The 23,417-nt window shown below is 41.8% G+C and overlaps 37 non-coding genes across 37 annotated transcripts; 28 read left to right on the forward strand and 9 right to left on the reverse strand.

The window, feature by feature from the left end:
- Positions 1 to 361: 361 nt before the first annotated feature.
- Trnan-guu lies at positions 362 to 435 on the reverse strand. The gene has a single exon. It is a non-coding gene; the product is annotated as a tRNA-Asn (tRNA).
- Positions 436 to 540: 105 nt separating this feature from the next.
- On the forward strand, positions 541 to 613 carry Trnav-cac. Its single transcript has one exon. It is a non-coding gene; the product is annotated as a tRNA-Val (tRNA).
- Positions 614 to 843: 230 nt separating this feature from the next.
- On the forward strand, positions 844 to 916 carry Trnak-cuu. The gene has a single exon. It is a non-coding gene; the product is annotated as a tRNA-Lys (tRNA).
- Positions 917 to 1,014: 98 nt separating this feature from the next.
- Positions 1,015 to 1,087, forward strand: Trnav-aac. Its single transcript has one exon. It is a non-coding gene; the product is annotated as a tRNA-Val (tRNA).
- A 518-nt stretch (positions 1,088 to 1,605) lies between these two features.
- Positions 1,606 to 1,679, reverse strand: Trnan-guu. Its single transcript has one exon. It is a non-coding gene; the product is annotated as a tRNA-Asn (tRNA).
- A 105-nt stretch (positions 1,680 to 1,784) lies between these two features.
- Positions 1,785 to 1,857, forward strand: Trnav-cac. The gene has a single exon. It is a non-coding gene; the product is annotated as a tRNA-Val (tRNA).
- A 229-nt stretch (positions 1,858 to 2,086) lies between these two features.
- Positions 2,087 to 2,159, forward strand: Trnak-cuu. Its single transcript has one exon. It is a non-coding gene; the product is annotated as a tRNA-Lys (tRNA).
- Positions 2,160 to 2,256: 97 nt separating this feature from the next.
- On the forward strand, positions 2,257 to 2,329 carry Trnav-aac. The gene has a single exon. It is a non-coding gene; the product is annotated as a tRNA-Val (tRNA).
- Positions 2,330 to 2,844: 515 nt separating this feature from the next.
- Positions 2,845 to 2,918, reverse strand: Trnan-guu. Its single transcript has one exon. It is a non-coding gene; the product is annotated as a tRNA-Asn (tRNA).
- A 105-nt stretch (positions 2,919 to 3,023) lies between these two features.
- Trnav-cac lies at positions 3,024 to 3,096 on the forward strand. Its single transcript has one exon. It is a non-coding gene; the product is annotated as a tRNA-Val (tRNA).
- A 230-nt stretch (positions 3,097 to 3,326) lies between these two features.
- Trnak-cuu lies at positions 3,327 to 3,399 on the forward strand. The gene has a single exon. It is a non-coding gene; the product is annotated as a tRNA-Lys (tRNA).
- Positions 3,400 to 3,496: 97 nt separating this feature from the next.
- Trnav-aac lies at positions 3,497 to 3,569 on the forward strand. The gene has a single exon. It is a non-coding gene; the product is annotated as a tRNA-Val (tRNA).
- A 515-nt stretch (positions 3,570 to 4,084) lies between these two features.
- Trnan-guu lies at positions 4,085 to 4,158 on the reverse strand. Its single transcript has one exon. It is a non-coding gene; the product is annotated as a tRNA-Asn (tRNA).
- A 105-nt stretch (positions 4,159 to 4,263) lies between these two features.
- On the forward strand, positions 4,264 to 4,336 carry Trnav-cac. Its single transcript has one exon. It is a non-coding gene; the product is annotated as a tRNA-Val (tRNA).
- Positions 4,337 to 4,566: 230 nt separating this feature from the next.
- Positions 4,567 to 4,639, forward strand: Trnak-cuu. The gene has a single exon. It is a non-coding gene; the product is annotated as a tRNA-Lys (tRNA).
- A 97-nt stretch (positions 4,640 to 4,736) lies between these two features.
- On the forward strand, positions 4,737 to 4,809 carry Trnav-aac. The gene has a single exon. It is a non-coding gene; the product is annotated as a tRNA-Val (tRNA).
- A 515-nt stretch (positions 4,810 to 5,324) lies between these two features.
- Positions 5,325 to 5,398, reverse strand: Trnan-guu. The gene has a single exon. It is a non-coding gene; the product is annotated as a tRNA-Asn (tRNA).
- A 105-nt stretch (positions 5,399 to 5,503) lies between these two features.
- On the forward strand, positions 5,504 to 5,576 carry Trnav-cac. Its single transcript has one exon. It is a non-coding gene; the product is annotated as a tRNA-Val (tRNA).
- A 230-nt stretch (positions 5,577 to 5,806) lies between these two features.
- Positions 5,807 to 5,879, forward strand: Trnak-cuu. The gene has a single exon. It is a non-coding gene; the product is annotated as a tRNA-Lys (tRNA).
- A 97-nt stretch (positions 5,880 to 5,976) lies between these two features.
- On the forward strand, positions 5,977 to 6,049 carry Trnav-aac. The gene has a single exon. It is a non-coding gene; the product is annotated as a tRNA-Val (tRNA).
- A 6,124-nt stretch (positions 6,050 to 12,173) lies between these two features.
- On the forward strand, positions 12,174 to 12,246 carry Trnav-cac. The gene has a single exon. It is a non-coding gene; the product is annotated as a tRNA-Val (tRNA).
- Positions 12,247 to 12,476: 230 nt separating this feature from the next.
- On the forward strand, positions 12,477 to 12,549 carry Trnak-uuu. Its single transcript has one exon. It is a non-coding gene; the product is annotated as a tRNA-Lys (tRNA).
- Positions 12,550 to 12,647: 98 nt separating this feature from the next.
- On the forward strand, positions 12,648 to 12,720 carry Trnav-aac. Its single transcript has one exon. It is a non-coding gene; the product is annotated as a tRNA-Val (tRNA).
- A 515-nt stretch (positions 12,721 to 13,235) lies between these two features.
- Trnan-guu lies at positions 13,236 to 13,309 on the reverse strand. The gene has a single exon. It is a non-coding gene; the product is annotated as a tRNA-Asn (tRNA).
- A 105-nt stretch (positions 13,310 to 13,414) lies between these two features.
- Trnav-cac lies at positions 13,415 to 13,487 on the forward strand. The gene has a single exon. It is a non-coding gene; the product is annotated as a tRNA-Val (tRNA).
- Positions 13,488 to 13,717: 230 nt separating this feature from the next.
- Trnak-cuu lies at positions 13,718 to 13,790 on the forward strand. The gene has a single exon. It is a non-coding gene; the product is annotated as a tRNA-Lys (tRNA).
- A 123-nt stretch (positions 13,791 to 13,913) lies between these two features.
- On the forward strand, positions 13,914 to 13,986 carry Trnav-aac. The gene has a single exon. It is a non-coding gene; the product is annotated as a tRNA-Val (tRNA).
- Positions 13,987 to 14,501: 515 nt separating this feature from the next.
- On the reverse strand, positions 14,502 to 14,575 carry Trnan-guu. Its single transcript has one exon. It is a non-coding gene; the product is annotated as a tRNA-Asn (tRNA).
- A 105-nt stretch (positions 14,576 to 14,680) lies between these two features.
- On the forward strand, positions 14,681 to 14,753 carry Trnav-cac. Its single transcript has one exon. It is a non-coding gene; the product is annotated as a tRNA-Val (tRNA).
- Positions 14,754 to 14,983: 230 nt separating this feature from the next.
- On the forward strand, positions 14,984 to 15,056 carry Trnak-cuu. The gene has a single exon. It is a non-coding gene; the product is annotated as a tRNA-Lys (tRNA).
- Positions 15,057 to 16,370: 1,314 nt separating this feature from the next.
- On the forward strand, positions 16,371 to 16,443 carry Trnav-aac. Its single transcript has one exon. It is a non-coding gene; the product is annotated as a tRNA-Val (tRNA).
- A 515-nt stretch (positions 16,444 to 16,958) lies between these two features.
- Positions 16,959 to 17,032, reverse strand: Trnan-guu. The gene has a single exon. It is a non-coding gene; the product is annotated as a tRNA-Asn (tRNA).
- A 105-nt stretch (positions 17,033 to 17,137) lies between these two features.
- Positions 17,138 to 17,210, forward strand: Trnav-cac. The gene has a single exon. It is a non-coding gene; the product is annotated as a tRNA-Val (tRNA).
- A 423-nt stretch (positions 17,211 to 17,633) lies between these two features.
- Trnav-cac lies at positions 17,634 to 17,706 on the forward strand. Its single transcript has one exon. It is a non-coding gene; the product is annotated as a tRNA-Val (tRNA).
- A 230-nt stretch (positions 17,707 to 17,936) lies between these two features.
- Trnak-cuu lies at positions 17,937 to 18,009 on the forward strand. The gene has a single exon. It is a non-coding gene; the product is annotated as a tRNA-Lys (tRNA).
- A 97-nt stretch (positions 18,010 to 18,106) lies between these two features.
- Trnav-aac lies at positions 18,107 to 18,179 on the forward strand. The gene has a single exon. It is a non-coding gene; the product is annotated as a tRNA-Val (tRNA).
- Positions 18,180 to 18,697: 518 nt separating this feature from the next.
- Trnan-guu lies at positions 18,698 to 18,771 on the reverse strand. Its single transcript has one exon. It is a non-coding gene; the product is annotated as a tRNA-Asn (tRNA).
- Positions 18,772 to 23,417: the final 4,646 nt, after the last annotated feature.

The raw sequence follows: 23,417 nt of genomic DNA on the forward strand, positions 1-23,417 counted from the left end.
AATCAATGATGACTGTGGTTGTTGAAAAAGGTGCTATAACCCCGAAGAGACTTCTTCTGTAGCCAAACGTCAATGACTGTTGTTTTAGGGAAATGAGAAATGACTTGCTCTGGATGGGGAAGAATTCCATAAATACCGGAGGGGAATCTATATAGATTACACCTGAACCTGGAACAGTAGCTCCGAACAGTGGAAGAACATCATGTGCGTGCACCCTACGCTGCAAATGTTCAGTAGATTTAACAGTCATCAGTTAAAGAAGCCATATCGCGAGTGTGCGCTCTTCATTGGACGCTTTAGTTGGTTAAAGGAGTCATGAGGCGAAGAAATTGAATTAAAACAACAGTAGTCATTCACCATGCGCCCCTGGGTGGGATCGAACCACCAGCCTTCCGGTTAACAGCCGAACGCGCTAGCCAATTGCGCCACAGAGGCATGCTGGTTGATTAACGACACACTCGTCAAGATCAACAGGCAAACCAAACATTACCTTTTTTTAGTGTGGCCAACGCTAATAAAATGTTGCAGAAACATTGTGGGGCTTCCATAGTGTAGAGGTTATCACGTCGGCTTCACACGCTGAAGGTCCTCAGTTCGATCCTGAGTGGAAGCATCAGTATAACGTTAGGAAAAAATAATCGTAGGAGAAAAGGAAATGAAATGGAATTAATAACTTGTAATGTATCTTATCTTGATGACAACTAGACTAGAACAAGTAGACATCTGGAAACTACACACAGACAACCAACCAATCATAGTAAAAGTTATCTCACGGTTCCTGGAAAGGAAAAAATGTCGTCAATAAGACTTGGTTCATTACATTGGAATAGAGCGCAATAGTAAGCCTGGCTAGCTCAGTCGGTAGAGCATGAGACTCTTAATCTCAGGGTCGGGGGTTCGAGCCCCCCGTTGGGCGTCATATATTTGCAAATAAATGCAGATGAAAGTTAGAAGTTGGGAGACGATCGTTAGAATTTTGTAATCATTCCAGAATAATTCTATAGCGGAATTGTAGTTTCCATAGTGTAGTGGTTATCACGTCGGCCTAACACGCTGAAGGTCCTCAGTTCGATCCTGGGTGGAAACAGGACAATGTATTTTTAGAAAGACTATCAAAAGAGCACATTTTGGTTTTTTGAAAAAGCCAAGCATTCATGTTTCTTGTGAAAATGAAATCTACATTATGACAATGTGAAGATATTCGCAATGCTGTATCCGGAGGAAGTCAACAGAAAGCGGGAAATCAATGATGACTGTGGTTGTTGAAAAAGGTGCTATAACCCCGAAGAGACTTCTTCTGTAGCCAAACGTCAATGACTGTTGTTTTAGGGAAATGAGAAATGACTTGCTCTGGATGGGGAAGAATTCCATAAACACCGGAGGGGAATCTATATAGATTACACCTGAACCTGGAACAGTAGCTCCGAACAGTGGAAGAACATCATGTGCGTGCACCCTTCGCTGCAAATGTTCAGTAGATTTAACAGTCATCAGTTAAAGAAGCAATATCGCGAGTGTGCGCTCTTCATTGGACGCTTTAGTTGGTTAAAGGAGTCATGAGGCGAAGAAATTGAATTAAAACAACAGTAGTAGTCATTCACCAAGCGCCCCTGGGTGGGATCGAACCACCAGCCTTCCGGTTAACAGCCGAACGCGCTAGCCAATTGCGCCACAGAGGCATGCTGGTTGATTAACGACACACTCGTCAAGATCAACAGGCAAACCAAACATTACCTTTTTTTAGTGTGGCCAACGCTAATAAAATGTTGCAGAAACATTATGGGGCTTCCATAGTGTAGAGGTTATCACGTTGGCTTCACACGCTGAAGGTCCTCAGTTCGATCCTGAGTGGAAGCATCAGTATAACGTTAGGAAAAATAATCGTAGGAGAAAAGGAAATGAAATGGAATTAATAACTTGTAATGTATCTTATCTTGATGACAACTAGACTAGAACAAGTAGACATCTGGAAACTACACACAGACAACCAACCAATCATAGTAAAAGTTATCTCACGGTTCCTGGAAAGGAAAAAATGTCGTCAATAAGACTTGGTTCATTACATTGGAATAGAGCGCAATAGTAAGCCTGGCTAGCTCAGTCGGTAGAGCATGAGACTCTTAATCTCAGGGTCGGGGGTTCGATCCCCCCGTTGGGCGTCATATATTTACAAATAAATGCAGATGAAAGTTAGAAGTTGGGAGACGATCGTTAGAATTTTGTAATCATTCCAGAATAATTCTATAGCGGATTGTAGTTTCCATAGTGTAGTGGTTATCACGTCGGCCTAACACGCTGAAGGTCCTCAGTTCGATCCTGGGTGGAAACAGGACAATGTATTTTTAGAAAGACTATCAAAAAAGCACATTTTGGTTTTTTGAAAAAGCCAAGCATTCATGTTTCTTGTGAAAATGAAATCTACATTATGACAATGTGAAGATATTCGCAATGCTGTATCCGGAGGAAGTCAACAGAAAGCGGGAAATCAATGATGACTGTGGTTGTTGAAAAAGGTGCTATAACCCCGAAGAGACTTCTTCTGTAGCCAAACGTCAATGACTGTTGTTTTAGGGAAATGAGAAATGACTTGCTCTGGATGGGGAAGAATTCCATAAACACCGGAGGGGAATCTATATAGATTACACCTGAACCTGGAACAGTAGCTCCGAACAGTGGAAGAACATCATGTGCGTGCACCCTACGCTGCAAATGTTCAGTAGATTTAACAGTCATCAGTTAAAGAAGCCATATCGCGAGTGTGCGCTCTTCATTGGACGCTTTAGTTGGTTAAAGGAGTCATGAGGCGAAGAAATTGAATTAAAACAACAGTAGTCATTCACCATGCGCCCCTGGGTGGGATCGAACCACCAGCCTTCCGGTTAACAGCCGAACGCGCTAGCCAATTGCGCCACAGAGGCATGCTGGTTGATTAACGACACACTCGTCAATATCAACAGGCAAACCAAACATTACCTTTTTTTAGTGTGGCCAACGCTAATAAAATGTTGCAGAAACATTGTGGGGCTTCCATAGTGTAGAGGTTATCACGTCGGCTTCACACGCTGAAGGTCCTCAGTTCGATCCTGAGTGGAAGCATCAGTATAACGTTAGGAAAAAATAATCGTAGGAGAAAAGGAAATGAAATGGAATTAATAACTTGTAATGTATCTTATCTTGATGACAACTAGACTAGAACAAGTAGACATCTGGAAACTACACACAGACAACCAACCAATCATAGTAAAAGTTATCTCACGGTTCCTGGAAAGGAAAAAATGTCGTCAATAAGACTTGGTTCATTACATTGGAATAGAGCGCAATACTAAGCCTGGCTAGCTCAGTCGGTAGAGCATGAGACTCTTAATCTCAGGGTCGGGGGTTCAAGCCCCCCGTTGGGCGTCATATATTTGCAAATAAATGCAGATGAAAGTTAGAAGTTGGGAGACTATCGTTAGAATTTTGTAATCATTCCAGAATAATTCTATAGAGGATTGTAGTTTCCATAGTGTAGTGGTTATCACGTCGGCCTAACACGCTGAAGATCCTCAGTTCGATCCTGGGTGGAAACAGGACAATGTATTTTTAGAAAGACTATCAAAAAAGCACATTTTGGTTTTTTGAAAAAGCCAAGCATTCATGTTTCTTGTGAAAATGAAATCTACATTATGACAATGTGAAGATATTCGCAATGCTGTATCCGGAGGAAGTCAACAGAAAGCGGGAAATCAATGATGACTGTGGTTGTTGAAAAAGGTGCTATAACCCCGAAGAGACTTCTTCTGTAGCCAAACGTCAATGACTGTTGTTTTAGGGAAATGAGAAATGACTTGCTCTGGATGGGGAAGAATTCCATAAACACCGGAGGGGAATCTATATAGATTACACCTGAACCTGGAACAGTAGCTCCGAACAGTGGAAGAACATCATGTGCGTGCACCCTACGCTGCAAATGTTCAGTAGATTTAACAGTCATCAGTTAAAGAAGCCATATCGCGAGTGTGCGCTCTTCATTGGACGCTTTAGTTGGTTAAAGGAGTCATGAGGCAAAGAAATTGAATTAAAACAACAGTAGTCATTCACCATGCGCCCCTGGGTGGGATCGAACCACCAGCCTTCCGGTTAACAGCCGAACGCGCTAGCCAATTGCGCCACAGAGGCATGCTAGATGATTAACGACACACTCGTCAAGATCAACAGGCAAACCAAACATTACCTTTTTTTAGTGTGGCCAACGCTAATAAAATGTTGCAGAAACATTGTGGGGCTTCCATAGTGTAGAGGTTATCACGTCGGCTTCACACGCTGAAAGTCCTCAGTTCGATCCTGAGTGGAAGCATCAGTATAACGTTAGGAAAAAATAATCGTAGGAGAAAAGGAAATGAAATGGAATTAATAACTTGTAATGTATCTTATCTTGATGACAACTAGACTAGAACAAGTAGACATCTGGAAACTACACACAGACAACCAACCAATCATAGTAAAAGTTATCTCACGGTTCCTGGAAAGGAAAAAATGTCGTCAATAAGACTTGGTTCATTACATTGGAATAGAGCGCAATAGTAAGCCTGGCTAGCTTAGTCGGTAGAGCATGAGACTCTTAATCTCAGGGTCGGGGGTTCGAGCCCCCCGTTGGGCGTCATATATTTGCAAATAAATGCAGATGAAAGTTAGAAGTTGGGAGACGATCGTTAGAATTTTGTAATCATTCCAGAATAATTCTATAGCGGATTGTAGTTTCCATAGTGTAGTGGTTATCACGTCGGCCTAACACGCTGAAGGTCCTCGGTTCGATCCTGGGTGGAAACAGGACAATGTATTTTTAGAAAGACTATCAAAAAAACACATTTTGGTTTTTTGAAAAAGCCAAGCATTCATGTTTCTTGTGAAAATGAAATCTACATTATGACAATGTGAAGATATTCGCAATGCTGTATCCGGAGGAAGTCAACAGAAAGCGGGAAATCAATGATGACTGTGGTTGTTGAAAAAGGTGCTATAACCCCGAAGAGACTTCTTCTGTAGCCAAACGTCAATGACTGTTGTTTTAGGGAAATGAGAAATTACTTGCTCTGGATGGGGAAGAATTCCATAAAAACCGGAGGGGAATCTATATAGATTACACCTGAACCTGGAACAGTAGCCCCGAACAGTGGAAGAACATCATGTGCGTACACCCTACGCTGCAAATGTTCAGTAGATTTAACAGTCATCAGTTAAAGAAGCCATATCGCGAGTGTGCGCTCTTCATTGGACGCTTTAGTTGGTTAAAGGAGTCATGAGGCGAAGAAATTGAATTAAAACAACAGTAGTCATTCACCATGCGCCCCTGGGTGGGATCGAACCACCAGCCTTCCGGTTAACAGCCGAACGCGCTAGCCAATTGCGCCACAGAGGCATGCTGGTTGATTAACGACACACTCGTCAAGATCAACAGGCAAACCAAACATTACCTTTTTTTAGTGTGGCCAACGCTAATAAAATGTTGCAGAAACATTGTGGGGCTTCCATAGTGTAGAGGTTATCACGTCGGCTTCACACACTGAAGGTCCTCAGTTCGATCCTGAGTGGAAGCATCAGTATAACGTTAGGAAAAAATAATCGTAGGAGAAAAGGAAATGAAATGGAATTAAAAACTTGTAATGTATCTTATCTTGATGACAACTAGACTAGAACAAGTAGACATCTGGAAACTACACACAGACAACCAACCAATCATAGTAAAAGTTATCTCACGGTTCCTGGAAAGGAAAAAATGTCGTCAATAAGACTTGGTTCATTACATTGGAATAGAGCGCAATACTAAGCCTGGCTAGCTCAGTCGGTAGAGCATGAGACTCTTAATCTCAGGGTCGGGGGTTCGAGCCCCCCGTTGGGCGTCATATATTTGCAAATAAATGCAGATGAAAGTTAGAAGTTGGGAGACGATCGTTAGAATTTTGTAATCATTCCAGAATAATTCTATAGCGGATTGTAGTTTCCATAGTGTAGTGGTTATCACGTCGGCCTAACACGCTGAAGGTCCTCAGTTCGATCCTGGGTGGAAACAGGACAATCTATTTTTAGAAAGACTATCAAAAAAGCACATTTTGGTTTTTTGAAAAAGCCAAGCATTCATGTTTCTTGTGAAAATGAAATCTACATTATGACAATGTGAAGATATTCGCAATGCTGTATCCGGAGGAAGTCAACAGAAAGCGGGAAATCAATGATGACTGTGGTTGTTGAAAAAGGTGCTATAACCCCGAAGAGACTTCTTCTGTAGCCAAACGTCAATGACTGTTGTTTTAGGGAAATGAGAAATGACTTGCTCTGGATGGGGAAGAATTCCATAAACACCGGAGGGGAATCTATATAGATTACACCTGAACCTGGAACAGTAGCTCCGAACAGTGGAAGAACATCATGTGCGTGCACCCTTCGCTGCAAATGTTCAGTAGATTTAACAGTCATCAGTTAAAGAAGCAATATCGCGAGTGTGCGCTCTTCATTAGACGCTTTAGTTGGTTAAAGGAGTCATGAGGCGAAGAAATTGAATTAAAACAACAGTAGTAGTCGTTCACCATGCGCCCCTGGGTGGGATCGAACCACCAGCCTTCCGGTTTTTTTTTTATTTTTAAACGATTTATTGTCACGATTAAAATTTAAATTGCTTTACAGATACTTGGGGCATTTACGAGATTTGTGACATAAGTGACTTGCTGTGGCCAAGGAGAAACATTACAAACAGAAAAAGAAAACATTTCGAGACGGAAATGAAAGAGGACAAATGATTTTAGTAAAAAATGTGGAATTTAACAATACGACATCTGGGGAGAATTTTTTGAAAGAAGGAGGCTTGACCCGAGAGACTGTATTTCGTTTATGGCTGGGGTGAGGTTTTGGCTGCGGGCGGTCCAGACGGTGATGATGTAGGATTGGATGAGGGCCAGTATTTTCTCTTTATTGGGGCCATTTCCAATGTCTCCATTTATTGTTGATTTGAGTGGTTTTTGACATCCAAGTTTCGTTAGTTGAATTCGAAGCCATAAACTGATGTGGACTTTCTCAGAACAGAGTAACATAAGATGGTCGTCAGTTTCTTGGTCGCCATTGCATAGAGGACATTGGTCATTTCTAGAAAGTCTGAGGCTTGTGAGGCGCATTTTGGTAGGGAGCTGATTATGGTTGAAATCCCAGACCAGTTCAGCGTTTCTTCCTTTCATTTTGGCCACCCAACGCCAGATGGAAGCCCAGTCGAGGTCTGGTTTCGCAACTTCGGTTCTCCCTGGTTGCCCAAGGTTAGCGATCAGGTGATTGTAGGTGGCGCGGTGATTGGATACGGTTGACGATGTGAAGATGCCAGCTTTAAGTAGATCGGTGATGGTTGAAAGTGCGGTGGTGAAGTATGGATGTGATGAATGGGTTGCATTAAATCTGGGCTGGGTGATTTGTTGAAGGAGATTCTTGAGGTGTGGACCCAACCAATAAACGGCTGCAGCTCTCTCAATAGCCTCGGGATGGATTAAAGATTTAAAGATTTGACGGGTGAAAAGGGATTGGAAGAATTGAAAAAGTAAGGTGACTCCAAGTCCACCTTGGAGTCGGGGGCGGATCAAAACATTTAGGGCTGGGTGCTCTCTTCTTTGTGCCCAAAGGAATTTGTTGCATTTTTGTTGGAGGAGAAGGGCTTGGGTTTTGTTGCAAGGGAGTACATGAGCTATATGAACAAGTTGTGATAAGACATGTTGTTTGATGAATAGGGCGCGACCATCAAAAGTGAAATGACGGTGTGTGTTTGTGATAAGAATATTTTGTATGATGTTGTACTGTCTTTGCCAATTGTCTCTTACTGTTGTTTTTATTTCAGAAGAAAAAGTAATTCCAAGAATTTTCAAATTGTCTACTTGAGTTATCCAATCATGTGGCCAAGTACGTTTAGGATGAGTTTGATTGAAATTGCTTCTACGTGGGATCGAACTCCTAACCTCAGGAATCCCAGCCGACGCCGCTACCATCTGCGCTACTACGGCCTGTGGATATTGATTTAAGGTCCAAGTGCCTAGACCAAGTAATTTTGTCTTCCCCTTGTTAATACGTGCATTTGTCCAGGCACAAAATTCTAGAATAATCTCGCATGCACGACGTACATCTTTCATTGATGAGACAAAAACTACTAGATCATCTACATATGCACGAACTTTGATGCGTTTTCCGTAGTGTTCAATTCCGTCAATACCCCTAGACAAGCAAACTAAAAGCGGTTCAATATAGAGGGCAAACAGATGGACTGACAGAGGGCACCCCTGTCGCACGGATTGTGCATTGTCCACAGTACCGACTATGTCATTACCGTTCAATGGGCATAGTTCAGTTATACTGTACAGCGTTTTCAACCAATCAACAAAGAGGGGGGGATAGCCCATGGCTGTCATTACTTCCCACAGAACGTCTCGATTGACAAGGTCATATGCTTTCTCTAAATCGTACGCGAGAATGGCGGCCGGTTTGAGAGAAGATACCTCTTTTGATTTACGACCTGTATTATCAATGACATCTCGGATTAAACACAAGCTGTCAAAGATATAGCGGCCGGGTACACCACCTTTTTGATGTGAGTCTAGAGAGTTTTGAAGAGATTTTCTCAGACGAAAAGCCAATACTGACGCGATTAACTTATAATCGGTATTTAACAAAGAGATTGGTCGGTAATCGGTGATTTTACTCGGTGATGGGATTTTTGGGACTAATCTTATAGCTGCCCTTCCCTGCGACGGCTGGAGTTTTCTTTTTTCGAGGACGCAATTCATCATTTCCAGAAAATGAACACCAATAACATCCCAAAATTTTATATAAAACTCAAAAGGAATGCCATCTGTACCCGGGGCCTTGTTCTTTTTAGTTGCCTTAAGGCGATGTTAATTTCATCTACTGTGAACGGATCTACAAGAAAGTTGCCACTCTCCGGGATCGAACCTAGTACTCCTCGATTCAACGCTTGAGCGTTTAACGACTGAGCTACCACTGATACACCCGAATCGTTTTTAGTGGGTTTTGTACGGGTAAGTGCACCTCTAATCCCTTCTAGAAATTTTCCAGCTAATTGGGTATTGGGGGAGGGCTGGTTCTGAAAAATTCTACTAAAGTGTTCAATTATTTCTTGATTAATCTGCTCAGGTTGGGTAATTTTACAGTTATCATTAGTTTTGAGCTGAGTGATCAGAGACTTCTGGAAATTGCTCGTTGACTTGTTCATATGAAAGGTAGATGGCTCTTCTTCGGCTATACTTTGAACGCGTGAACGTATTGCAAATCCCCTCAATGCTTCTCGCTCCCAGGCTAGAAACTCACGTTTCAACTCCATGTAACGCGCATGATTGAAATTTACATTGTTCACGGTTTCTTTTAGTTGATGTTGGAGTAATTTCCTTTTGACTCTCTGATCACAGATTCTCTTTTTACAATAGTTAATTGATAATCGCCTGAGGCTAGGTTTGAAAATAATCTCCCACCAATGGTCTACGTTTTCAATACGGGATGGGTGTTGGGACATTTCTTCAATAAAGACATGCACCAAGTTTATATATTCTTCTTCCTCAAGAATTGATGAGTTAAGTTTCCATAAATTCCTTGACTTATTTCTCACTTCACTAGAAGGGGTGGTGCTGTTTATATACCCTACGATTGGTCTGTGATCCCCGAGTGGTAAGTCGTGCAAATGGATATCAGAAAATTTTACGTGATGGTGGCAATAAATTCGGTCCAATCTAGCCTGGCTAGCCGCACAATTGTACGTCCAACAAGGTTCATTTTTCCGAATTTCTCTCCAGACATCTGTTAATGAAAGGGCTTTTACTAAATCTCGGAGGGGTTCTAGTAATGCTAGTCTAATTTTAGGTGGTGTTGTCTTGCTACTTTTACGGTCATCGATCTCGTCAACGGCATTAAAATCTCCCAATATAATTGCTGGTGCCTTATACTGGGCAACATAAGCCGGAATAGTTTGCCGGAGGAAAGAATCTCTAGAACTTTTATTTTGGTCACCAGATGGGGCGTAAATACACACGAAAGCAAGACAATTTACTTCCATGGCTATCAGCCTCCCCTCCGGTTCAAACAAAATGTTTTTGGCGCTCAGCCCGTGTCGTACTAGGATGGCTGTCCCATGTTGTCTAGGACCGAGATTTGTGTGCATCTGGTAATGTTTAGTAAATACGGTGCTAGAGTGAAATACTACTTCTTGCAAACATATAATATCAAGTTTATGATGTAAAAAGAAATTGAGTATTATTTGAAGTTTGTCAGGTGACGATATTCTGTTGATATTATATGTCGCGATGTTAGTCATGATTAATATTTAAATTTGGGTTTAGAGGGTTGGGTCTTGTTATCGTGGGCTTTTTTCCTTCTAACGGCCTTCATTGCTTTGAGAGTTTTATCTTCTATGGGGGTTGATGGAGTGCCGAGGGGGACGCCCAAGGACTCCTGAGTCTCACTCACATGACTAGCCTCCTGGCTATCAAGTGGGCGTTGTCCTGGCTGAATACTCCCACCAGAAAAAGAAATGTCTTCATCAGGATTTGAAATCGAAACCACCTCGGTTGCATCCATCTCTTCAACCTCCTCGTTATCCATCTGATCTATCGTGGATGGAATAGATGGTACTCCAGGTGAAATTGGAGCGGGTGGAACATCGTTCCCCCCAGAGAGGGCGGGAAAAGAATTAATGTCCACACCCGGTATCGAAACTGTAACCTCTCGAGTCGGAGACCCGAGTTCAACCAACTGAGCTACACCAGATTCAATTTCCTCAGCTACCTCGCCCGAGCCAGAGGAAGAGGCAGTACGACTCCTCTTTTTTGATTGTTTTTGGTGGTCACGGAATTCTCTCGTATGTTTAATTTTCTTTTTCTTAACCGATTTGGACGCAACAGACGAACCTACACAGTTAGTGTCTTCAGCGTCAGCATCGGTGTCAGAAGAAGATTCAGTTCCATCGGGGTTTCGAAATTGGATCTTCTGGAGCTCCATCAAGAACGACCACAGTCGACGTCGTTGGCCTCTGGGCTAACTCAGGGAATGAATCAGCGTCAACAGTTGGAGCAATTGGCATTTGCCCGCCACCAATCGGTTCTGTCTCCTGGGGCTTCCTAGCAGTTGTCCTAACTGGCCCACGATTTGTTAGTACACTACTATAGCTACGTGTTCCAATGGGGCCTTTTGAAATGGTGCTGGGAGTGGTTAAACTACGGGGTTGCTTGGGACAATTAGCTAAAACATGGGTGGGAGAATCACACATGCGGCATGTCTGCATTTGCCCTGCATAAGACACCATTATTGGTTCCTTGTAGCTTCCAAAGGTGATATAAGACGGGATGCTCTTGTGGATTTCCATATCCACATTGACAACTCCAGTCTTTATCCCGTTCCACCTTGGAAGCGACCTATCCTGGTACGTGTCCCAAAAAATCCGAGAAATCACTCCATACTCACGCAATCTCTTGTTGAGCAGGTTAAGGTCATCATCGAATTTGAAATGTTGAATTCTAACGCGTACAAGGTTAACTGACCTATCTCTAACTCTAATTCGGACCTCTTTGCCACTAATAACAACAGACTCTTTAGCACTAAATTTATCCAAGAATTCAATGTGGTCTTTGACGGTCTTGAACCCAATTCGGAAAACACAAAAAGCTCGTCCTGGTAGGCGACAAACTGCATCAAAGATGCAATCAGATTCGTTACTACCCTGCTCGAAACATTCGTAGAATTCATGCCTGGTCACTTCAGTATTACCAAAAGAGATTTCGGCAGTACGTGGCCAGACGTCTGGGGATTCCGTTCCCATTTTACCCACAATAAAGGGGCAAGGAGACGGAAAAAGAAACAATACAAAAAAAATGGAACAAAAAGCAAAATGGCGCTTAACAAACAATAAGAGAAACACGAAAGACAAGCAACAATACAATTAAGAGAACAAAAAAAAGAACAAATAGTTTTTTGACTCACAGCAAGATGTCACACTTGGGAGATCAGTTAGACACGTCTAGTCACAGCCGAACGCGCTAGCCAATTGCGCCACAGAGGCATGCTGGTTGATTAACGACACACTCGTCAAGATCAACAGGCAAACCAAACATTACCTTTTTTTTAGTGTGGCCAACGCTAATAAAATGTTGCAGAACCATTGTGGGGCTTCCATAGTGTAGAGGTTATCACGTCGGCTTCACACGCTGAAGGTCCGCAGTTCGATCCTGAGTGGAAGCATCAGTATAACGTTAGGAAAAAATAATCGTAGGAGAAAAGGAAATGAAATGGAATTAATAACTTGTAATGTATCTTATCTTGATGACAACTAGACTAGAACAAGTAGACATCTGGAAACTACACACAGACAACCAACCAATCATAGTAAAAGTTATCTCACGGTTCCTGGAAAGGAAAAAATGTCGTCAATAAGACTTGGTTCATTACATTGGAATAGAGCGCAATAGTAAGCCTGGCTAGCTCAGTCGGTAGAGCATGAGACTTTTAATCTCAGGGTCGGGGGTTCGAGCCCCCCGTTGGGCGTCATATATTTGCAAATAAATGCAGATGAAAGTTAGAAGTTGGGAGGACGATCGTTAGAATTTTGTAATCATTCCAGAATAATTCTATAGCGGATTGTAGTTTCCATAGTGTAGTGGTTATCACGTCGGCCTAACACGCTGAAGGTCCTCAGTTCGATCCTGGGTGGAAACAGGACAATGTATTTTTAGAAAGACTATCAAAAAAGCACATTTTGGTTTTTTGAAAAAGCCAAGCATTCATGTTTCTTGTGAAAATGAAATCTACATTATGACAATGTGAAGATATTCGCAATGCTGTATCCGGAGGAAGTCAACAGAAAGCGGGAAATCAATGATGACTGTGGTTGTTGAAAAAGGTGCTATAACCCCGAAGAGACTTCTTCTGTAGCCAAACGTCAATGACTGTTGTTTTAGGGAAATGAGAAATGACTTGCTCTGGATGGGGAAGAATTCCATAAACACCGGAGGGGAATCTATATAGATTACACCTGAACCTGGAACAGCAGCTCCGAACATTGGAAGAACATCATGTGCGTGCACCCTACGCTGCAAATGTTCAGTAGATTTAACAGTCATCAGTTAAAGAAGCCATATCGCGAGTGTGCGCTCTTCATTGGACGCTTTAGTTGGTTAAAGAAGTCATGAGGCAAAGAAATTGAATTAAAACAACAGTAGTCATTCACCATGCGCCCCTGGGTGGGATCGAACCACCAGCCTTCCGGTTAACAGCCGAACTCGCTAGCCAATTGCGCCACAGAGGCGTGCTGGTTGATTAACGACACACTCGTCAAGATCAACAGGCAAACCAAACATTACCTTTTTTTAGTGTGGCCAACGCTAATAAAATGTTGCAGAAACATTGTGGGGCTTCCATAGTGTAGAGGTTATCACGTCGGCTTCACACGCTGAAGGTCCTCAGTTCGATCCTGAGTGGAAGCATCAGTATAACGTTAGGAAAAAATAATCGTAGGAGAAAAGGAAATGAAATGGAATTAATAACTTGTAATGTATCTTATCTTGATGACAACTAGACTAGAACAAGTAGACATATGGAAACTACACACAGACAACCAACCAATCATAGTAAAAGTTATCTCACGGTTCCTGGAAAGGAAAAAATGTCGTCAATAAGACTTGGTTCATTACATTGGAATAGAGCGCAATAGTAAGCCTGGCTAGCTCAGTCGGTAGAGCATGAGACTCTTAATCTCAGGGTCGGGGGTTCGAGCCCCCCGTTGGGCGTCTATATTTGCAATATATTGCTTCTCTCATATATTTGCAAATAAATGCAGATGAAAGTTAGAAGTTGGGAGACGATCGTTAGAATTTTGTAATCATTCCAGAATAATTCTATAACGGATTGTAGTTTCCATAGTGTAGTGGTTATCACGTCGGCCTAACACGCTGAAGGTCCTCAGTTCGATCCTGGGTGGAAACAGGACAATGTATTTTTAGAAAGACTATCAAAAAAGCACATTTTGGTTTTTTGAAAAAGCCAAGCATTCATGTTTCTTGTGAAAATGAAATCTACATTATGACAATGTGAAGATATTCGCAATGCTGTATCCGGAGGAAGTCAACAGAAAGCGGGAAATCAATGATGACTGTGGTTGTTGAAAAAGGTGCTATAACCCCGAAGAGACTTCTTCTGTAGCCAAACGTCAATGACTGTTGTTTTAGGGAAATGAGAAATGACTTGCTCTGTATGGGGAAGAATTCCATAAACACCGGAGGGGAATCTATATAGATTACACCTGAACCTAGAACAGTAGCTCCGAACAGTGGAAGAACATCATGTGCGTGCACCCTACGCTGCAAATGTTCAGTAGATTTAACAGTCATCAGTTAAAGAAGCCATATCGCGAGTGTGCGCTCTTCATTGGACGCTTTAGTTGGTTAAAGGAGTCATGAGGCGAAGAAATTGAATTAAAACAACAGTAGTCATTCACCATGCGCCCCTGGGTGGGATCGAACCACCAGCCTTCCGGTTAACAGCCGAACGCGCTAGCCAATTGCGCCACAGAGGCATGCTGGTTGATTAACGACACACTCGTCAAGATCAACAGGCAAACCAAACATTACCTTTTTTTAGTGTGGCCAACGCTAATAAAATGTTGCAGAAACATTGTGGGGCTTCCATAGTGTAGAGGTTATCACGTCGGCTTCACACGCTGAAGGTCCTCAGTTCGATCCTGAGTGGAAGCATCAGTATAACGTTAGGAAAAAATAATCGTAGGAGAAAAGGAAATGAAATGGAATTAATAACTTGTAATGTATCTTATCTTGATGACAACTAGACTAGAACAAGTAGACATCTGGAAACTACACACAGACAACCAACCAATCATAGTAAAAGTTATCTCACGGTTCCTGAAAAGGAAAAAATGTCGTCAATAAGACTTGGTTCATTACATTGGAATAGAGCGCAATAGTAAGCCTGGCTAGCTCAGTCGGTAGAGCATGAGACTCTTAATCTCAGGGTCGGGGGTTCGAGCCCCCCGTTGGGCGTCATATATTTGCAAATAAATGCAGATGAAAGTTAGAAGTTGGGAGCCCGTACGCGACAGATAGCTTAAAAGTACTTTTTTAAGCTTAGAAAAAACGCAAAAATTTCGTTTTTCACTAAAGATTTAGTAAGCTTAACTTTGCAACACACAGAACCATGAAATATATAAGCTAAACATAGCTGTTCCCGTGATGAGCTAAGAATTGCTGTTTTTTCTGAAGCTTGATTCAGCTTACTCTCATCTATCCTAGAAAAAAGGGGGAAATAAAGAAATGGCGCGCGCGCACCTTTCTCTAAGCTTAACTAAGCTAACTTTTATATTTCTAAGCTTTTTCGTAAATTCTGGGTCACCTATCCAATTGCTGATGTGATGAGGGGTTGCTGCGTTCTTTGTTGACGGTCACCGTTGGTCCTGATGTGGCATTATTTGATATGTTAAATTTCTCAATAATGAATACTGCCAAAATTACACCAGATATATTTTTCTCTTCTCTTCTTTTTCTCTTTCCCTTAATTTAATGCATCGTTATCACTTATTACTTTTAACATTGTTCTTATTGAATATATATCTCGATCTAAATTTAGCCTTTAGTTGATATGGCGCAGGTAGTTGAAAAGCGCAGGGTATATCCGTAAGAAATAAGACTATCAAATAGTCAATTTATCGGTAAAAATAATAATTTACATTGTAGAATCTAGATTAAGAGAGCAGATGATGTACATATTGATTGCAGCATATGCTGATTATTAATTAGGAGAAAAGTTAGCTGTTTTCGGCTGTTTTCAGGTTATATAATCGTTACTTTTCTAATCATAGCATAGAATAAGCTTACATTAACTTAAGAATTATATAGCATAAAATCAAAAAGAAAATCTTAGCTGTTTTCAGCTTATTTTTTCCCTAGATGATAAAACGAAAGCTTGTCCAAGCTTTTATTTTCATTACTTTTATTATTTTAAGTAACTTTAAGGTGAATCCGGGTGAATCAAAACCAAGGAAGAAAAAGTAAAAGTAAGTTCAAGCTTACTAAAAAAAGTATGACCTGAGTTTAAGTCTGCTTGGTAAAATATAAGTAATTTTCAGCTTAATAAAGCTTGAAGACAAACATCATCGACGGAATAAAAAAAATCTAGCTACGTTAAGCAAAACAAACCTAACTCTTGGGCTACTATATGAAATATAAGCTAATGTAAGCTAACGTAAGCTTGGGAAACAGGGAAAAAAATAAAAAAGCACTTTTAAGCTATCTGTCGCATACGGGAGACGATCGTTAGAATTTTGTAATCATTCCAGAATAATTCTATAGCGGATTGTAGTTTCCATAGTGTAGTGGTTATCACGTCGGCCTAACACGCTGAAGGTCCTCAGTTCGATCCTGGGTGGAAACAGGACAATGTATTTTTAGAAAGACTATCAAAAAAGCACATTTTGGTTTTTTGAAAAAGCCAAGCATTCATGTTTCTTGTGAAAATGAAATCTACATTATGACAATGTGAAGATATTCGCAATGCTGTATCCGGAGGAAGTCAACAGAAAGCGGGAAATCAATGATGACTGTGGTTGTTGAAAAAGGTGCTATAACCCCGAAGAGACTTCTTCTGTAGCCAAACGTCAATGACTGTTGTTTTAGGGAAATGAGAAATGACTTGCTCTGGATGGGGAAGAATTCCATAAACACCGGAGGGGAATCTATATAGATTACACCTGAACCTGGAACAGTAGCTCCGAACAGTGGAAGAACATCATGTGCGTGCACCCTACGCTGCAAATGTTCAGTAGATTTAACAGTCATCAGTTAAAGAAGCCATATCGCGAGTGTGCGCTCTTCATTGGACGCTTTAGTTGGTTAAAGAAGTCATGAGGCAAAGAAATTGAATTAAAACAACAGTAGTCATTCACCATGCGCCCCTGGGTGGGATCGAACCACCAGCCTTCCGGTTAACAGCCGAACGCGCTAGCCAATTGCGCCACAAAGGCATGCTGGTTGATTAACGACACACTCGTCAAGATCAACAGGCAAACCAAACATTACCTTTTTTTAGTGTGGCCAACGCTAATAAAATGTTGCAGAAACATTGTGGGGCTTCCATAGTGTAGAGGTTATCACGTCGGCTTCACACGCTGAAGGTCCTCAGTTCGATCCTGAGTGGAAGCATCAGTATAACGTTAGGAAAAAATAATCGTAGGAGAAAAGGAAATGAAATGGAATTAATAACTTGTAATGTATCTTATCTTGATGACAACTAGACTAGAACAAGTAGACATCTGGAAACTACACACAGACAACCAACCAATCATAGTAAAAGTTATCTCACGGTTCCTGGAAAGGAAAAAATGTCGCCAATAAGACTTGGTTCATTACATTGGAATAGAGCGCAATAGTAAGCCTGGCTAGCTCAGTCGGTAGAGCATGAGACTTTTAATCTCAGGGTCGTTAACAGCCGAACGCGCTAGCCAATTGCGCCACAAAGGCATGCTGGTTGATTAACGACACACTCGTCAAGATCAACAGGCAAACCAAACATTACCTTTTTTTAGTGTGGCCAACGCTAATAAAATGTTGCAGAAACATTGTGGGGCTTCCATAGTGTAGAGGTTATCACGTCGGCTTCACACGCTGAAGGTCCTCAGTTCGATCCTGAGTGGAAGCATCAGTATAACGTTAGGAAAAAATAATCGTAGGAGAAAAGGAAATGAAATGGAATTAATAACTTGTAATGTATCTTATCTTGATGACAACTAGACTAGAACAAGTAGACATCTGGAAACTACACACAGACAACCAACCAATCATAGTAAAAGTTATCTCACGGTTCCTGGAAAGGAAAAAATGTCGTCAATAAGACTTGGTTCATTACATTGGAATAGAGCGCAATAGTAAGCCTGGCTAGCTCAGTCGGTAGAGCATGAGACTCTTAATCTCAGGGTCGGGGGTTCGAGCCCCGCGTTGGGCGTCTTATATTTGCAAATAAATGCAGATGAAAGTTAGAAGTTGGGAGACGATCGTTAGAATTTTGTAATCATTCCAGAATAATTCTATAGCGGATTGTAGTTTCCATAGTGTAGTGGTTATCACGTCGGCCTAACACGCTGAAGGTCCTCAGTTCGATCCTGGGTGGAAACAGAACAATGTATTTTTAGAAAGACTATCAAAAAAGCACATTTTGGTTTTTTGAAAAAGCCAAGCATTCATGTTTCTTGTGAAAATGAAATCTACATTATGACAATGTGAAGATATTCGCAATGCTGTATCCGGAGGAAGTCAACAGAAAGCGGGAAATCAATGATGACTGTGGTTGTTGAAAAAGGTGCTATAACCCCGAAGAGACTTCTTCTGTAGCCAAACGTCAATGACTGTTGTTTTAGGGAAATGAGAAATGACTTGCTCTGGATGGGGAAGAATTCCATAAACACCGGAGGGGAATCTATATAGATTACACCTGAACCTGGAACAGTAGCTCCGAACAGTGGAAGAACATCATGTGCGTGCACCCTACGCTGCAAATGTTCAGTAGATTTAACAGTCATCAGTTAAAGAAGCCATATCGCGAGTGTGCGCTCTTCATTGGACGCTTTAGTTGGTTAAAGGAGTCATGAGGCGAAGAAATTGAATTAAAACAACAGTAGTAGTCATTCACCATGCGCCCCTGGGTGGGATCGAACCACCAGCCTTCCGGTTAACAGCCGAACGCGCTACCCAATTGCGCCACAGAGGCATGCTGGTTGATTAACGACACACTCGTCAAGATCAACAGGCAAACCAAACATTACCTTTTTTTAGTGTGGCCAACGCTAATAAAATGTTGCAGAAACATTGTGGGGCTTCCATAGTGTAGAGGTTATCACGTCGGCTTCACACGCTGAAGGTCCTCAGTTCGATCGTTTTTTTTTTTTTTTTTTATATTTAAACGATTTATTGTCACAATTAAAATTTAAATTTCTTTACAGATACTTGGGGCATTTACGAGATTTGTGACATAAGTGACTTGCTGTGGCCAAGGAGAAACATTACAAACAGAAAAAGAAAACATTTCGAGACGGAAATGAAAGAGGACAAATGATTTTAGTAAAAAATGTGGAATTTAACAATACGACATCTGGGGGGGGGGATCCAAGAAATAATAGTTGTAATGAGAGAACAATGTTGTATAAAGGTAAGAAGAAATATGTTGAGAATTTTGAGAGGGAATATTTATGGATTAGAAGGTGACATCTGGGGAGAATTTTTTGAATGAAGGAGGCTTGACCAGAGAGACTGTATTTCATTGATGGCTGGGGTGAGGTTTTGGCTGCGGGCGGTCCAGACGGTGATGATGTAGGATTGGATGAGGGCCAGTATTTTCTCTTTATTGGGGCCATTTCCAATGTCTCCATTTATTGTTGATTTGAGTGGTTTTTGACATCCAAGTTTCGTTAGTTGAATTCGAAGCCATAAACTGATGTGGACTTTCTCAGAACAGAGTAACATAAGATGGTCGTCAGTTTCTTGGTCGCCATTGCATAGAGGACATTGGTCATTTCTAGAAAGTCTGAGGCTTGTGAGGCGCATTTTGGTAGGGAGCTGATTATGGTTGAAATCCCAGACCAGTTCAGCGTTTCTTCCTTTCATTTTGGCCACCCAACGCCAGATGGAAGCCCAGTCGAGGTCTGGTTTCGCAACTTCGGTTCTCCCTGGTTGCCCAAGGTTAGCGATCAGGTGATTGTAGGTGGCGCGGTGATTGGATACGGTTGACGATGTGAAGATGCCAGCTTTAAGTAGATCGGTGATGGTTGAAAGTGCGGTGGTGAAGTATGGATGTGATGAATGGGTTGCATTAAATCTGGGCTGGGTGATTTGTTGAAGGAGATTCTTGAGGTGTGGACCCAACCAATAAACGGCTGCAGCTCTCTCAATAGCCTCGGGATGGATTAAAGATTTAAAGATTTGACGGGTGAAAAGGGATTGGAAGAATTGAAAAAGTAAGGTGACTCCAAGTCCACCTTGGAGTCGGGGGCGGATCAAAACATTTAGGGCTGGGTGCTCTCTTCTTTGTGCCCAAAGAAATTTGTTGCATTTTTGTTGGAGGAGAAGGGCTTGGGTTTTGTTGCAAGGGAGTACATGAGCTATATGAACAAGTTGTGATAAGACATGTTGTTTGATGAATAGGGCGCGACCATAAAAAGTGAAATGACGGTGTGTGTTTGTGATAAGAATATTTTGTATGATGTTGAACTGTCTTTGCCAATTGTCTCTTACTGTTGTTTTTATTTCAGAAGAAAAAGTAATTCCAAGAATTTTCAAATTGTCTACTTAAGTTATCCAATCATGTGGCCAAGTACGTTTAGGATGAGTTTGATTGAAATTGCTTCTACGTGGGATCGAACTCCTAACCTCAGGACTCCCAGCCGACGCCGCTACCGTCTGCGCTACTACGGCCTGTGGATATTGATTTAAGGTCCAAGTGCCTAGACCAAGTAATTTTGTCTTCCCCTTGTTAATACGTGCATTTGTCCAGGCACAAAATTCTAGAATAATCTCGCATGCACGACGTACATCTTTCATTGATGAGACAAAAACTACTAGATCATCTACATATGCACGAACTTTGATGCGTTTTCCGTAGTGTTCAATTCCGTCAATACCCCTAGACAAGCAAACTAAAAGCGGTTCAATATAGAGGGCAAACAGATGGACTGACAGAGGGCACCCCTGTCGCACGGATTGTGCATTGTCCACAGTACCGACTATGTCATTACCGTTCAATGGGCATAGTTCAGTTATACTGTACAGCGTTTTCAACCAATCAACAAAGAGGGGGGGATAGCCCATGGCAGTCATTACTTCCCACAGAACGTCTCGATTGACAAGGTCATATGCTTTCTCTAAATCGTACGCGAGAATGGCGGCCGGTTTGAGAGAAGATACCTCTTTTGATTTACGACCTGTATTATCAATGACATCTCGGATTAAACACAAGCTGTCAAAGATATAGCGGCCGGGTACACCACCTTTTTGATGTGAGTCTAGAGAGTTTTGAAGAGATTTTCTCAGACGAAAAGCCAATACTGACGCGATTAACTTATAATCGGTATTTAACAAAGAGATTGGTCGGTAATCGGTGATTTTACTCGGTGATGGGATTTTTGGGACTAATCTTATAGCTGCCCTTCCCTGCGACGGCTGGAGTTTTCTTTTTTCGAGGACGCAATTCATCATTTCCAGAAAATGAACACCAATAACATCCCAAAATTTTATATAAAACTCAAAAGGAATGCCATCTGTACCTTGGGCCTTGTTCTTTTTAGTTGCCTTAAGGGCGATGTTAATTTCATCTACTGTGAACGGATCTACAAGAAAGTTGCCACTCTCCGGGATCGAACCTAGTACTCCTCGATTCAACGCTTGAGCGTTTAACGACTGAGCTACCACTGATACACCCGAATCGTTTTTAGTGGGTTTTGTACGGGTAAGTGCACCTCTAATCCCTTCTAGAAATTTTCCAGCTAATTGGGTATTGGGGGAGGGCTGGTTCTGAAAAATTCTACTAAAGTGTTCAATTATTTCTTGATTAATCTGCTCAGGTTGGGTAATTTTACAGTTATCATTAGTTTTGAGCTGAGTGATCAGAGACTTCTGGAAATTGCTCGTTGACTTGTTCATATGAAAGGAGATGGCTCTTCTTCGGCTATACTTTGAACGCGTGAACGTATTGCAAATCCCCTCAATGCTTCTCGCTCCCAGGCTAGAAACTCACGTTTCAACTCCATGTAACGCGCATGATTGAAATTTACATTGTTCACGGTTTCTTTTAGTTGATGTTGGAGTAATTTCCTTTTGACTCTCTGATCACAGATTCTCTTTTTACAATAGTTCATTGATAATCGCCTGAGGCTAGGTTTGAAAATAATCTCCCACCAATGATCTACGTTTTCAATACGGGATGGGTGTTTTCTTCAATAAAGACATGCACCAAGTTTATATATTCTTCTTCCTCAAGAATTGATGAGTTAAGTTTCCATAAATTCCTTGACTTGTTCCTCACTACACTAGGAGGGGTGGTGCTGTTTATATACTCTACGATTGGTCTGTGATCCCCGAGTGGTAAGTCGTGCAAATGGATATCAGAAAATTTTACGTGATGGTGGCAATAAATTCGGTCCAATCTAGCCTGGCTAGCCGCACAATTGTACGTCCAACAAGGTTCATTTTTCCGAATTTCTCTCCAGACATCTGTTAATGAAAGGGCTTTTACTAAATCTCGGAGGGGTTCTAGTAATGCTAGTCTAATTTTAGGTGGTGTTGTCTTGCTACTTTTACGGTCATCGATCTCGTCAACGGCATTAAAATCTCCCAATATAATTGCTGGTGCCTTATACTGGGCAACATAAGCCGGAATAGTTTGCCGGAGGAAAGAATCTCTATAACTTTTATTTTGGTCACCAGATGGGGCGTAAATACACACGAAAGCAAGACCCTTTACTTCCATGGCTATCAGCCTCCCCTCCGGTTCAAACAAAATGTTTTTGGCGCTCAGCCCGTGTCGTACTAGGATGGCTGTCCCATGTTGTCTAGGACCGAGATTTGTGTGCATCTGGTAATGTTTAGTAAATACGGTGCTAGAGTGAAATACTACTTCTTGCAAACATATAATATCAAGTTTATTATGTAAAAAGAAATTGAGTATTATTTGAAGTTTGTCAGGTGACGATATTCTGTTGATATTATATGTCGCGATGTTAGTCATGATTAATATTTAAATTTGGGTTTAGAGGGTTGGGTTTTGTTATCGTGGGCTTTTTTCCTTCTAACGGCCTCCATTGCTTTGAGAGTTTTATCTACTATGGGGGTTGATGGAGTGCCGAGGGGGACGCCCAAGGACTCCTGAGTCTCACTCACATGACTAGCCTCCTGGCTATCAAGTGGCCGTTGTCCTGGCTGAATACTCCCACCAGAAAAAGAAATGTCTTCATCAGGATTTGAAATCGAAACCACTTCGGTTGCATCCATCTCTTCAACCACCTCGTTATCCATCTGATCTATCGTGGATGGAATAGATGGTACTCCAGGTGAGATTGGAGCGGGTGGAACATCGTTCCCCCCAGAGAGGGCGGGAAAAGAATTAATGTCCGCACCCGGTATCGAAACTGGAACCTCTCGAGTCGGAGACCCGAGTTCAACCAACTGAGCTACACCAGATACAATTTCCTCAGCTACCTCGCCCGAGCCAGAGGAAGAGGCAGTACGACTCCTCTTTTTTGATTGTTTTTGTTGGTCACGGAATTCCCTCGTCTGTTTCATTTTCTTTTTCTTGACCAATTTGGACGCAACAGACGAACCTACACAGTTGGTGTCTTCAGCGTCAGCATCGGTGTCAGAAGAAGA

This window comes from Daphnia pulex, chromosome 3, assembly GCF_021134715.1.
Source record: "Daphnia pulex isolate KAP4 chromosome 3, ASM2113471v1".
Lineage (NCBI taxonomy): Eukaryota > Metazoa > Arthropoda > Branchiopoda > Diplostraca > Daphniidae > Daphnia > Daphnia pulex.